The sequence below is a fragment of the Pelophylax lessonae genome (assembly GCF_965119305.1).
Source record: "Pelophylax lessonae genome assembly, chromosome: 5".
Lineage (NCBI taxonomy): Eukaryota > Metazoa > Chordata > Amphibia > Anura > Ranidae > Pelophylax > Pelophylax lessonae.
In genome coordinates this window covers 209,026,686-209,040,724 of record NC_138772.1, presented here as the reverse complement: position 1 = coordinate 209,040,724, position 14,039 = coordinate 209,026,686, and the positions used below count along the sequence as shown (strand labels likewise).

Here is a 14,039-nt window from a genome sequence, read left to right as displayed (position 1 = left end):
TTCACTTTTACTTATTTAAATTAGTAAATATAACATAATGAAGAAACGTCCAGTTTTTGGCTGTCATAGGGCTCATGCACACTGCAGAGCAAAAAAAAGCTGCTTTTATTTCTCTGCCTGAAAGCTTGAAGAAGCTTGTGCTCTTTTGCACGTTTTTATTGAGCTTCTTTTAGCTTTTTTGAGCATGTGTTTTTTTTTTCTCACAAACTCTCCCTTCAGCTCTTTTTTCCTATTTTTCTGTGCGTTTTTAAGCCTTTTTGCACTTTTTCATGCTCTTTCAAGTGTTTTGGGGCACTTAGGCGTCTTTTCTGCTCAAAAGCTTCTCTCTAAAAAATGCGAGTTTGGTGGGGGGTTTTTTTCTGCCTGTAAGAGCATATGCCTGTACACTTCTGAAAATAGTGTGCATGGACACATTGGCCAACATGGATGGGAGCTTCCAGGCAGAAAAAGTGAGAGCTCAAAAAAGCTCAAAATCCTGTAGGAGCCGCTTCTTAGAGATGCAGTGTGCATGAGCCCATACGTTTAGCACTTCACACATTGGACCTGATGGTGGCAAGACATTTTCTTGCTGCATTCAGTAATGCTTCACCTGTATTGTTGTATGTAACTGGCCAAAATTTCTATTCTGTGTGTGGTTGATTTTTGGGGAAAAGTGAAAAGATGGCTGTCTTTTTTCCCATTATTCTGTGCTCCCTACCTGTTTTGGTAACCTCAGTCTGCTTTATCTCTAAGTGCAGGGTCACTATAATACAATCCATACCAAAGATTTCCCACCCACCTGTGAAATACTATAAATGCCAATGTGCCGTATGTAAGAATGAATCATGGAATTCCTTTGTGAAGTGTTTGCTATGAAATAATACAATGTTTGATTAATGAGTTTATCTCTCCTTCTTCCTCTTTTCTGCTTGTATGTCAAAGGACACTTTGAAAAGCATAATACATACACTGCAAACAAATCGGAAATTAAGCCTTGCTATGTGTACGGGAAACATGCCTTCCATTGACACCTTATTTTCTCGCAAAAAGAAAGCCTGTCCAAGTGTCCACACTTACAACCACCAATCTAATTTGGACAGGTGAAATGCTGCTTGGTGATTTATTAGAGAGAAGGAAGGGTACAGACTAATAGGAACTCCAAGAAAGTTATAACTAAAGAGTACTGCGCTTCTACTTTGGATTGTGGTACCAGCCTCTGCGCTCTGCAACATAGTGGAAATCCCTATGGACTTCTATGGAGACAGCTACTTCACACAGTGCAGAGCAGACCTTTCAAACCTTAAAGGGTAACTCCACTTTCTTGGAAAACAAAAATTGCAAATAAAGAAAAAATATAGCGTATACAGTTGCGACACAAATCATATTGTTATTGAATGTTATTAAAAATGACATTTCCTTTTCAATCTGCAACTACTGTATTGTAATTTTCTGAAAATGCAATATGGCTACCTGGAGTTGTTCTGTACACAGAATGTGTACTGACCACACCCCGAGACATCATTTCCTGCTTGTGTGATTGGTTCACTGATTTTCCCAGATTTCAGGCGTCCCCTGCAACAAAAATTTCATTTTTGGTGAGATACTCCCAATAGGAACACTTCTTTTTTTTTTTTTTTTTTGTAATCCAATAAAACATCCTTTATTCTTCATGCATGGGACAATAGCGCAGGATAGGTTACAGCTGACATGTTTCACAAGTAGGAGTGCTTAGTCATAACCCATAATTATGACTAAGCACTCCTCATTCAAACATTTTATTGAAAACAGAAGTAAATACAACGCAACATGTACAATCAGAGCAGGAGAGGTTACATTTGCACAACAGGTAACAACAGTAAACCGGTGATAGTAACAAAGCAAACCAGGTTAACAGACAGGTTCAAGAGCCATGTGGGTGACGACCCAGAAGGGAGATCCATCCAGCACAGCCAACACCCGGGCACCCCTAAAAGGGAACTTGCTGTGCCCGCGCATGACTGCGCCTTCAGTGGGTCATATAGCATGCATGAAGGTATTGTCATCGGAGGTCACAATACACGGCCCAGAGCACGGAAGGAAGCCTGGTTAGGTCAGGAGACCTTGGCAGTAGGTCAAACAAGATGTAAACTGTAGCAGAAAGGTGAAATGATTTGTGTAAGGAATGTGAAGAGAAGTAACCACTGTGGGGAAGATTAAAAGACAAAGTATTGTACATATGGCGGGATATTGTTATAAGAAAGAGGGGTAAGAATAGGGAGGAAGGGGGGAGGCGGGGGGACAAAACGGGGGGGGGAAGGAATGGGGGGAAAGTAGGAAGGTGGAAGGGGAAAAAATGGGGGGGGGGGAAGGGGGGTCGCCGGGGGGGGGAGCAGGGTAACTACTGGTGGATATAAGCATCGCGAAGATGCCGTTCAGGGCAATAAGAGAGAGCTATCAAAGTTCGGAGGGAGAAAGTGGTCTACCCATGGTTGCCATAATTTGTCAAACTTCTCGACCCTGTCCAGCAGGACTGCTTCAATTTTCGCATGAAGCATGGCATTGGTGATTCTGTGTTTCACTTCGGGAAGAGGTAGTTGGGGGGTTTTCCAAGCTTTAGCTATGGTTTGTTTATTTAGCAGCTGTCGTGACTTGTAAGAACAATTTGTGCTGCCGTTTGGAAACGTCATCTGATTTCATGTTTAAGAGGGCGAGACAGGGGTCAGGGTGGATGAGTGTGTCCATGAGGGTAGAGAGAATGTGAAAGATAGCCTTCCAAAATCGTTGGACCACAAGGCAGGACCACCAGATATGCAAATGAGTGCCCGCATCCTGACATCCTCGGAAACAGGCCTGAGAGTATGAGGGTTGGAATTTAGCAATACGAGCTAACACAAGGTACCACGCATAAGCACCTTATAATTAGTTTCGGAAGCCACAATATTTTGGGAGGCTGTCTTTGTCGTCTGCCAGATCTTGGACCAGTCCGCAGGCTCAAGTGTAATGCCCAAGTCTCGTACCCAGTTAGACGCATATGTTAGGAGAGCTCGGATTAGGGGTTCAGAAAGTCTAGAGTAAAGCATAGATATTAGACCTCGGGTGTGTGGGTCATGGAGACAGACGTGTTCGAATGAGGACAAGGTGGGTAAAGATGTGTCTGTACGTATGTGGCGGGATAGAAAGTGTTTAATTTGTAGGTAGCGGAAGATCTCAGAATTGGTGTGAGTCTCGGAGAGCCTGAAAGGATTTAAATGTATCGAAAACGATCAAGGAGTGGGCCCGGAGGAGGCCAGCTGGTGACCAACGTTGGAAAGAGGACGGGGATTCCCAAGCTGAGGGGGAAGGACGAGTTGTGGAGGTAGGAGAGAAGCGGGTTATGGGGCGACTGAAGCTTGTATTTAAACTTTAGGGTGTCCCAAAGGTGCAGGGATTGGCGCAGAATGGGGTTGGTAATCGATCTGCGATCAGAGGACTTTAACCACAGTAAGTTGGCCACCGATAAAGGATCACATTCGACCGCTTCGAGGGCCACCCATAGGGGAATTTCCTGAGTAGCATGCCATTTGGTCAGTTGGGCTGCCTGGTAATATTTGGCGTAATGGGGAAGACCCAGCCCGCCTTGCAGTTTGTGGAGGTGAAGAATCTGTCGGGATACCCTGGGTCTAATTTTACCCCAAACGTAGAAGAAGGTCCGGCTTTGGAGCTGACGCAGGTAGTAGGAGGGGACATGTAAGGGTAGAACCCGAAATAGGTACAATATTTTGGGCAGCAAGGCCATTTTAACAACTGTGATGCGACCCATCCAAGCTAAGGGAAGTGAGGACCAAGTGTGCATAAGCCTAGTAAGGTGTTGCAGCACAGGAGGATAGTTAGCTGCATAAAGGTCAAGAGGGTTAGCCGTGAGCTTTACCCCTAGATAGGGAATGTGGTGAGTGGCCCAGGAGAAGGGGAGCACCGATTGTAGTTGTGTGAGGAGGGGCGCAGGCAGGGAAATATTGAGTGCTTTGGATTTGTGGGTGTTGACAACCAAGCCAGAGACATGGGCAAATTGTTGCAGAATAGCTAGGCGATTGGGAGTAGAGGTGAGTGGGGAGGTGAGGAATAGAAGGATGTCGTCTGCAAATAAGCATAATTTATGATGGTGACCACCTAGTTCAATTCCTTTTACATTCTGGTTGGAACGGATCTTATGGGCAAGCGGCTCAATTGCAAGTGCAAAAAGGAGAGGGGATAAGGGGCAGCCCTGTCTAGTGCCACAGCCTACGGAGAAAGTAGAGGACTGGAAGCCTGCATAGCGAATAAAGGCAGAGGGGGTAGAATACAATGATGAGATCCAGGATAGGAAATGGGGGCCGAAACCCCAGATTCGTAGTACCGATTGCAGGTAGGTCCATGATAAAGTGTCAAAGGCTTTCCGAATATCGAGGGAGACAAAGCACGCAGGGATGTGGCAACGGCGGGCCTGGTAGGCAAGATGAATTGCCCTGCGTACGTTGTCTCCCGTTTGACGACAGGGGATGAAACCAGTCTGGTCTCTATGGATCAAGGAGCCTATGACAAGATTAAGACGGGCTGACAGTATTTTGGCCATAATTTTTATGTCTATGTTAAGGAGGGAGATCGGGCGATAGTTAGTCCAAGAAGAATCATCAGTTTGTGGTTTGGGTATCATGGAGATAGCTGCTTTCAAAGAGTCGGGACTGAGAGAGTGGCCCGTAAGTAAGGAGTTATAAGCTTTAGAAAGCATGGGGGTCAGGAGGTCAGAAAAATGCTTGTAGTAAGAGGCCGTGAAGCCGTCGGGCCCAGGCCTCTTGTTGAGTTTGAGAGACTTGATGGCATTGCGGATTTCGAGATCAGATATGGGTCTATCCAAATCTTCTCGTTGAGAGGCAGACAGTGAATGCAAGGTGAGGTCAGAAAAGAATTCGGTGATCTTGGAGTCAGGTGGAGGCGGTGGGGGGGAATAAAGTTTTGAGAGGTGTAGACGGAAGGTCTCCAGAATCTTAAGTGGGTTGCTAGTGTAAGTCGTGGAGGATGTTTGTGTCAAGAAGGTGCCAAGAAGGTGTCGGGTTTGTTAGCTTTAGTGTAGAACTGGTGTTGGGAACGCCTGAGCTGCTTTTCAGCGGATTCTGTGAGAAAAAGGTCCAGTTCCAGTGTTGCTTTGTCAAGGGCAACTTTATTAGCTGAGGTCGGGTCCGCTTGGAAGCGTTCATGAGCTAGAGCGAAGGTGGAATTAAGGGTACGGTAGAGAAGCTGGCGCTCTTTCTTGCGACGGGAGGCCAGACTAATGAGGGTGCCGCGAAGCACCAATTTATGGGCTTCCCATAGTGTGAGAGGAGTGACGTCAGTAGTGTCGTTGTGAGAAATATATTCCTTAATGGCTGCAGCCACTTCGACTCTATGAGAGGGGTCGGCCAGGAGGGAGTTGTTTAAGCACCAAGAGAAGGTGTGTTGCTTGGGGACCAGGGAGTCAAAGGTGGAGATCACTGCGTTATGATCGGACCATGGAATTGGTAGAATAGAAGAGGACAGGAGAGCAGGGGAGGAGGCCACAGAGGTGAATATATGATCTATGCGTGAAGATACTTTATGTGGATGAGAGTAATAGGTGTATTGACGCTTATTCGGGTTAAGTTCGCGCCAGGTGTCCACTAGAGAATGAGTTTGGAGAAGGTGTTGGAAAGAAAGCCTCTGCGTAGGCTGAGAAAGAGAGACCGGGGACTTGTCTAGGAATGGATATAAGACCTGATTGGAGTCACCACAAAGAATGACTGTACCTTTTTTATGTTGTTCAATTATCTGCAGAAAGTGTGAGAGGAAGGAGAGGGGTTTCGAATTTGGTGCGTAGTAGGACGCTAGAGTGACTTCTGTGTCTAACAATGAACCAGTGAGTATCAAGTACCTGCCTTCAGGGTCAGCTACAGTGGAGTGGAGTATGAATGGAGCCTTACGGTGGAACGCAATGAGAACCCCCCTTTTCTTTACAGTAGCCGAGGCCGCGAAAAACTGAGGGTAAGAGGCCGTTAGGTGTATGCAAGGTGGAAAAATGGATTTCCTGGAGGCACGCAACATGTACGTCAAGTGAAGCTAGGGAACGAAAGGCTTTGCAGCGTTTTTGTGGGGAGTTGAGGCCCTGAACATTTAGGGACAAGACATTCAAGGAGGCCATCGTGAGGCAAGGGGAGAGGAGCAAAAAATGGCGATCATGTGTTCATTAACTGTGCCCCCCCGGCAAGTAGGGGGGAGGGGGAAGAAAAGGAGGGAGGGCAGGGGGAGGAGGACATTGAAGGGAGAAAGAAGGGGGGTAGAGGGGACATTGAGATGTGTTGAGATAGCAATAAAATCTTGAGAGCAAACAGTAGTCCGTCTGTGGAGAGGGAGTCCATCTGCTCAGAGGGAATGGAGTCACCTCGGGAAGTCTCCAAAAGGAGGGTTCCGGAGGCGAGAAGGGGGCAGCAGTGACTGCCGACAGGAGACAAACCGCCTGTAGAAGTATAAGACTGATAGAGAACAATTGGTGACCAGAAGTTGTAAGCAATGGTAAAGACAATACAGTACATTTGTAAATTGAATAAATAGTTTGAGGAACAGTGTGTTACGGCCCGTGAGGGACCCAGGGAAGGGCCAATGGTAGCCGCGCCACAAAAACAAAAAGCAACACACAAAAAATGTCATACAAAAGTATGGGGACCTGCTGGAGGTCAGTGCTACTAGCAAGAGAAAGAGGGTATTCGTTGTGAAAAATTCAAAAATATAATGTCAGAGGAAAAAATGAAAAAAATAAAAAAAAAAAAACACGCCATAGTTACCGTCCCGGGAAGAGCGTGGGAGTTCAGTGTTGGCGAACGCGCCAGTGCAGGTCAGACGAATGGATGGGTGTTCCAGCAACAACTTCAACAGTGCAGTATGGGAGGTCCGCTGCGCAGAAGCAGGAGGCAAAACAGGAGAAAGATAACCAGTTACTACAATCAAGATGATGAAGTGTAAGAATTCAAAAGCATAAAAGGATGAATCCAGGGCCTGGGGCCACTCAGGGTTATCAGTCCATGGAATCTACGGACGTTGGCAGAGGGGAGATGAGACGACTCCGTTTAGGAGTGGCAGATGTGGAGGCATCGGCTTTCTGCGGGGAGCGTGATGCAGAGCGTCTGCGGTGCTGTTGTGACGCAGAGAACTCAGGGGAGGGGGACAAATGCAGCTCATGGAGAAGATGTTGGAGGTCCTCAGTTGTTTTGCAGGTGTGCTTGCGCCCCTGGAAGGTAAATCGAACAGAAAATGGGAAACCCCAGGAGTAAATGATCTGGTGTTGCTGCAGGATCTGGAGAAGGGGCTTGAATTCCCTGCATCTTGTGATCATGGCTTTACAGAGATCAGTGAACAGCTGATATGAATAGCCTTGGAACAAGAGGGTGTCCTTCTGCCTGGCGGCTTGTAGGAGTTGTTCCTTTGTTCTGTAGTAGTGTAGTTTGGCTATGATATCTCTGGGGGGTCCCTCAGGCTTACGGGGGGCAAGGCCCTGTGGACCCGGTCCATTTCCAGGCGTTCAATAGGGATGGAAGGGGAGAGTTCCTGAAAGAGAGCAGTAACGGTGGATTGCAGGTCCACAACAGTCTCAGGGATCCCCCTGATTCTAATGTTAGATCTTCTAGCTCTATTCTCCTGGTCCTCAAGTTGAGCTTGTGGGGCTAAGTTTTCCTCTCTGAGGGTCTCAAGTTCCTCAGAGTGGTTGTGAATGCTCACTTCAAGTTCCTCTGCTTTGTATTCCAGGTCTGAGTTGCGCTGGCCAAGTTCCCTGATCTCCCTAGTGAGCCTGTCTGTAATTTGTTCAGATGTGTGCTGGAGGGCTTTATTCAGGATACGCTCAAGTGTTGGATCAGTGCAGCCTGCGAGGGGTCAAAGGCTGTGGCTCCCCGGGAGAGAGGGGCATCAGTATCCGACTCGCCTTCATCTGGGTGAGGCAAGTTGTCTCTGGGGGTCTTGGAGAAGCCGGGGCTGGAGCGTGAGGAGAGAGGCGGCGCCATCTTGGAAGAGGCTCTCACAAGTGCATCGCGGATATTGCGGCTCTTCATCCTGGATTTCACGCCGCCAGACACCATGGTGGGGTGTGGAGGGATGTCGGCTGACCGAGGGTGACTCACGGGCTAAGGATCGCTCGGCTGGTCACTGCTATAGGCGGCGGGATGTCTCACTACGGAGCGGAGCTCAGGCAGACATGTCCGTCTCCCCGAGTCCCGCGCATGCGCCCCCCAATAGGAACACTTCTAAAGAGATGCAGACCCAGCAATATTTCTCATTAGTGCTCTGCAGCTGCCACAGCTGCGTGATAATTATGAAACCACTCCCATTAGACCCACTCAGCACAGAGGAACAAGCAGTGATTTCTTCAGAATAACAAAAGGTAGGAATCTGCAACAAAGTTTGTTATAATCCTTGCAATGTACATAGATCATCCAAAGGGTAATGTTTTTTTCTCAACAAAAGTTGAGTTGCGCTTTAATTGTACAAGGTGAAATTAGAAGCTGATTGGCTACCATGCACAGCTGCAGCAGATTTTGCTCCCACCAGTTTTAGTAAAACCACCCTATGTCTTTCCTGTAATAAATGTTTTTTACCTTCCTGCGTCTTAACTTCTTTACAGTGTACACTGAGCTGAGGGTGCCTTGGTAAATTACGTCATCCCAAGAAGACCAAAATATTGGTGCAAGTGAAGGAGCTTATGAATTTCAAATCGCTGCAGTGGAAAAAACTTTAGTTTGTCTTTAACCCCACACGACAAGGGTTGATTGCTTTTTAGTTTAGTGGACAGTAAAAGCACTCCTACTTACCCGATCATCTACTCCCTAGGCAAATGGCATTCCTCCATGACGGTGGACTGTACCTCCATGTCCTTATGTCCATTGCATGGCTGTGTCTTTTGCTTTGGTCCTAATGATGTCAGAGGACCTTAGAACGCTTGAGCAGCTGCAGGAACTGGTCTAGCAGTGGAGGAGAGCCTGAAGGAGCAAAGGATCAGGTAAGTAAATCTGTTTTGGTAAATCCCCTACACAGAAACGAGCAGATAACCCTTGCAGTGTGTGTGCAGCCCCACTGCACTGCAAAGTTTCCTGGAGTTCAGCTTTGAGCAAATTCTTTTTTTTTTTTTTTTTTAGTCTGTTGCAAAGTTCCTTATGTGTAGATCCTGCCAGTAACAACCCTTTCCCCTGCCTCACAATTAGCACAAGTGTTTTTTTTCTCTCTGCCGTGTGTTCTCCATTAGTTAGCTGCTAGTTGCCTATAAGGTCTATCAGATAGGCAGTCCAGTAGCCAAATGAAGAAACATTTATGGCAGGCTGACAACATTGCTGCTAACTGAGAAGCAGAAGATTAGCATTGTCAGCCTATAACCGGTTACTGGCAGGATCTCCAGGTAAGAAACTTTACAACAGATTCACAAAAAAAGATTTTCTTAAGAAAACTGTATACAGTTAAACAGGGAGCGTGAGACCGTAGACTTCCGGGTTGGCGGAACGCAAGCGTGGAGCGGCGTTCTACACACCAACTAACCGAGATTCTGATTGCAATAAGGCGGACTAATATACGATATGTAGTAAGTGCAACTTGTATCAATAAAATGTTGATTATACTGCACTATGAGAGTCTCCTTTTTATTGCCCCTATATGTCCTCTAATTTTATCTGGTCATACATCCTTGCTGGTGAGAGGAAAAGCTATGTGGATGATCTGGATTCGTTGTGGATACCAATGTTTGTTGTGACCCCCTATAATCAAGGGGTCATATCCTTCTGGTAAGGAGTATTTATTAAGAGCACTGGGTGAAGGTTCTAAACACCACTTCTATCAAGTCTGTGCTTTTAATCACTGCTGCGGTTAACCATATAATCGCCTTGATATTTTAAGCACCAAAAAGGACTTTATTTATTTATGCTGGGTTTGTGCTTTTATCAATTGTTGTGGTCCTCAATCACCATCGATGGTATTAAGCACAACTGGACTGTTTTTTAAATATTTATTCATTTATTTATATGCATCCATGCACCTTTTGTGAATATTGTTGTTGAGCGCAATATATACTCTCAAATCTCACATTTATCACGTCAACACGTTGTTTGTTTGCTGCTCGCAGTGTGGAAGGCATTCCCACATATTTTATATATATATTCACAGATTTATCCATTTATTTATTTATTCATTTATGTATTCACGATTATTAGAAAATTTTAGTACACTGTAATTTTGTGTACAAACACCCATTTGCGCAGTTCGTTTTGGTTTATCACCATTTTTTTCTCACAGTTAAACAGTATAACCAATAAAAAATGATTGTAACATAAAAAAAAAAAACTAAAAGTTTTAAATAATTTTAAGGAAATTACACATAGTACAGCATAGAAATAACCTGATCAGTTATCACTTATGCCTATGAACAAAGGTTTGTCCTTGTTTTTATATTCTCTTTTTTTGATCACCTTTTCACCTTTTAAATAAAGCGACTAAGTAAAAGATATATGAGAAGGTCAAGTCCTTGTCATGACTGTTAGTGCCTTGTCTTAATGAAGACGTGTAAATTAGTGTAGATTTGGTTAATCCCATCAAGTGGCTTAAGGATTCAGCAAATCAAACGTGCTGGGGAGAAAATCCTGTCTTCTAGAAGGCAACCTTTAGTGTTTTGCCAATTCTAGTGTTTGCCAGTAAGAGAGTGCCAACAAGGATGCCCAAAGAGATCTAGCCATCGCATGTATAACTAAAAGTTGCAGGTTTTTAATGTTCTAAGATATTTTAAAGGAAGGTTTTGTGATGTATATAAGATATCTCAGTGTTAAAGTGGCCTCCAGACTAAAGCATTTTTTTTTTTTTTTTAAGTGAAGCTTAAGCCAGCCATTGACGGTGTGATTTTCTTTCCTGCAACTACAGGTTGCAGGAAAGAAAATTACTCGATTCCCTCATCAATACAGTCAGTGTTGATGGGGGGAATACCTCCTGGGGAGCTATTGTGTTTTTCTGGCAGGGGGGGGGGAGCCGTCTGGCTGGGAGAACTTACTCTTAATTTTGGTAGTGGCTGGCAGGGGGGGGGGGGGGAGCCGTCTGGCTGGGAGAACTTACTCTTCATTTTGGTAGTGGCTATAGTCACTGGCAATGATCGCATGAAAAATCCGGCAGGCTGGTGATCGATCGACTACATGGTTCAAATCTCGGCCGGTCCCTGCTGACCTGGCTGAGATTCGAACTGCCTATGGCCAGCTTTAGCAATAGACAAAATAACTTAGTGGTTAGCATTTTGACCTTGTAGCATTCGAGTCCAAAGTTGGAATTCCAGCCAGGACACTATGTGCATAGAGTTTGCATGTTCTCCCTGTGATTGAGTGGGTTTCCTCCAGGTAGTCCAGTTTCTTCTCACACTACAAAGATATGCTGTACAAATTGGCGAAAGTATGTACGTGAGATCAAAACCTTGTAGTGCAAGCTCCTTGAAAACAGGGACTGATGTGTATGTGCAGTATATAAAACATTGAGTATAAATGTATGATGCTGCATGGAGAATAATGTAAAAGCCTCTTGGTATTTGCAAAGTCTACATATTTATTCTATGTAATGGTAAAACTGATTTTTTTTTTTTTTTTTACGATCTGTTCTTAAAGGCACTTACTTTAGATTAAAAAAAAACTAGGAGAGAGAATAAAAAACCCAAGGGCCAGATATCTCAATCACCCTGCACTAAAAATGGAGGATGTAGATGTGCTAAAACCATATATATTGAAAACGGTATATTAGCAATTGGTGAGATTCTGGCCGCATAACATCTGGTCATCTCCACTCGTTTACATGCCTAGCTTCTGTTTTTAACATGTGAGTTTGATGTGAGGGGGATGGGCTCATTTTAGCAATAAAGATTGTTATTTGGACTACTGCCCTATGAGCGTTTTTCCTTTGTGCACACATGTGATGCCGGTTGGAGTATTCCAGTTAACATTGAGCCACTCTCGAGTGTGATACTCTTGGACATCTGCTAGTGTGTAGCATTCGGTGGAGCAATCCTGGGTCCATGTTTCCTTTGAAGGCTTACTATTTTCAGGCATTTGGTGAGTGTTGACTGCCTAGGGGGTCACGCGGTGTGGTGGAAGTTTGTCATCCATATCTTTTCTTCACGTCGTGGTGACGGGTCATCCCTCTGGAGCTGTCAGATGGACTGTTGTGTATATACATAGTGATGCCGGTTGGAGTATTCCAGTTAACATTGAGCCACTCTCGAGTGTGATACTCTTGGACATCTGCTAGTGTGTAGCATTCGGTGGAGCGATCCTGGGTCCATGTTTCCTTTGAAGGCTTACTATTTTCAGGCATTTGGTGAGTGTTGACTGCCTAGGGGGTCACGCGGTGGGGTGGAAGTTTGTCACCCATATCTTTTCTTCACGTCGTGGTGACGGGTCATCCCTCTGGAGCTGTCAGATGGACTGTTGTGTATATACATAGTGATGCCGGTTGGAGTATTCCAGTTAACATTGAGCCACTCTCGAGTGTGATACTCTTGGACATCTGCTAGTGTGTAGCATTCGGTGGAGCGATCCTGGGTCCATGTTTCCTTTGAAGGCTTACTATTTTCAGGCATTTGGTGAGTGTTGACTGCCTAGGGGGTCACGCAGTGTGGTGGAAGTTTGTCATCCATATCTTTTCTTCACGTCGTGGTGATGGGTCATCCCTCTGGAGCTGTCAGATGGACTGTTGTGTATATACATAGTACATCACTCTCACCTCTCTCTTTTTTACTTGCACATATTTATTTATGTATTGACCCAAAGCGCTGCTTATGTGGTACTTTCATGTCTATTGACTTTGAGGTTATTCACATCCTATATATCACACTTACTTTAGATTAATGTATATGTCATCGAGGATAGGTTTCATAAGCCAGATCTGGAAACTCAGAAGTGTTGTTATTGGGATATTGGTTGGTGGTGTGTATAATCATAAAAGCCAAAAAATTATATTTCAAATGCATATTTGGCAGTCCTCAATCCACATATGATGCCCTAGACCCCTAAACACCACTACAAGTTAATCATTGCTTATTGTGCTCTCTGCTGTAAAGAATGACCAAAGATGCAGAAGTAGGATATCATAGCTAAGGACAGATAACATTATGGAGGCCATCATGAAGTTGTGATCATCCTTTTGAACACAGACTGTTTTTTTTCATCGTTAAATTTCTGTCCATTATGCTTGAAAAAAAAAAAAGAATACAGTATGTCATTACACTTTCTCTTAGGGTAGACATCACAGCACTGGCTCTTGTCAGTTCCAGGGACTGTAACTATAAAAGGTAGTCACCTTTATCATTGTTTGTTATCCTGCTGCACAACCAGCGGTTCCTGCCTTGCAGATAGCAAGCGTCCTATATAAATATACTGTATATTCACATGTGTAGTATTCAATCAGCTTGTTGGCTGAAGATCATTACAGCCTATTGTCAGAGAGCTTTCTTAGACAAAACTGTTGCAAATATAAAGTGCAGGCATCTAGAGGTCCCTGCACATACCTCAAACCCTCTTGTCATGGCCAAATACTGGTTATTCAGGTAAGCCCACAGAAGTTGCTGATGTCTGGGTTCCCCATTGCTTCACAGCCAGTCACACAGCATTTCCTTGATTAACTGAAACGTAGTAAACAGTTCTTGGCTTGTTTTTTGTTGTTTTTTTTTGGGGGGACAATGAATTGGATGGGGTAGGGAATTATGGGATGCCCAACTTGAAAATGTCCAGATCACAGAACAAAAAGAAGACAACTTCTTTCCTATTTAAAAAGAAATCTTCTTCCTCCTTCCTCCTGCATGAACTTGGTTCACTATGTACAACACCTGTTGATCACTGGTGAAAATTCCAGTCTTTTATCAATTCAGCAGAAGCCCATTACAGACTAGAAACATCCCATCCCTTTGTGGAGAAGTTAGCACATTGTGGAGTGTACAGCTTCGCCTTCTGCCTCCCAAAGTAAAACACCATTCAGGGTACCATTCAGGATAAGGGAACCCGGCAGTGAAGCCTTTCGGCTTCACAGCTGGTTCCCTACTGCGCATGTGCTAATCGCGCTGC

The 14,039-nt window shown here is 44.8% G+C and overlaps 1 protein-coding gene across 1 annotated transcript in view; it reads left to right on the top strand.

Annotated features, from left to right (window-relative positions):
• The window catches only part of COA1 (cytochrome c oxidase assembly factor 1), an 83,428-nt gene that overhangs the window by 45,614 nt on the left and 23,775 nt on the right, over nt 1-14,039 (top strand). The window lies entirely within an intron of this gene.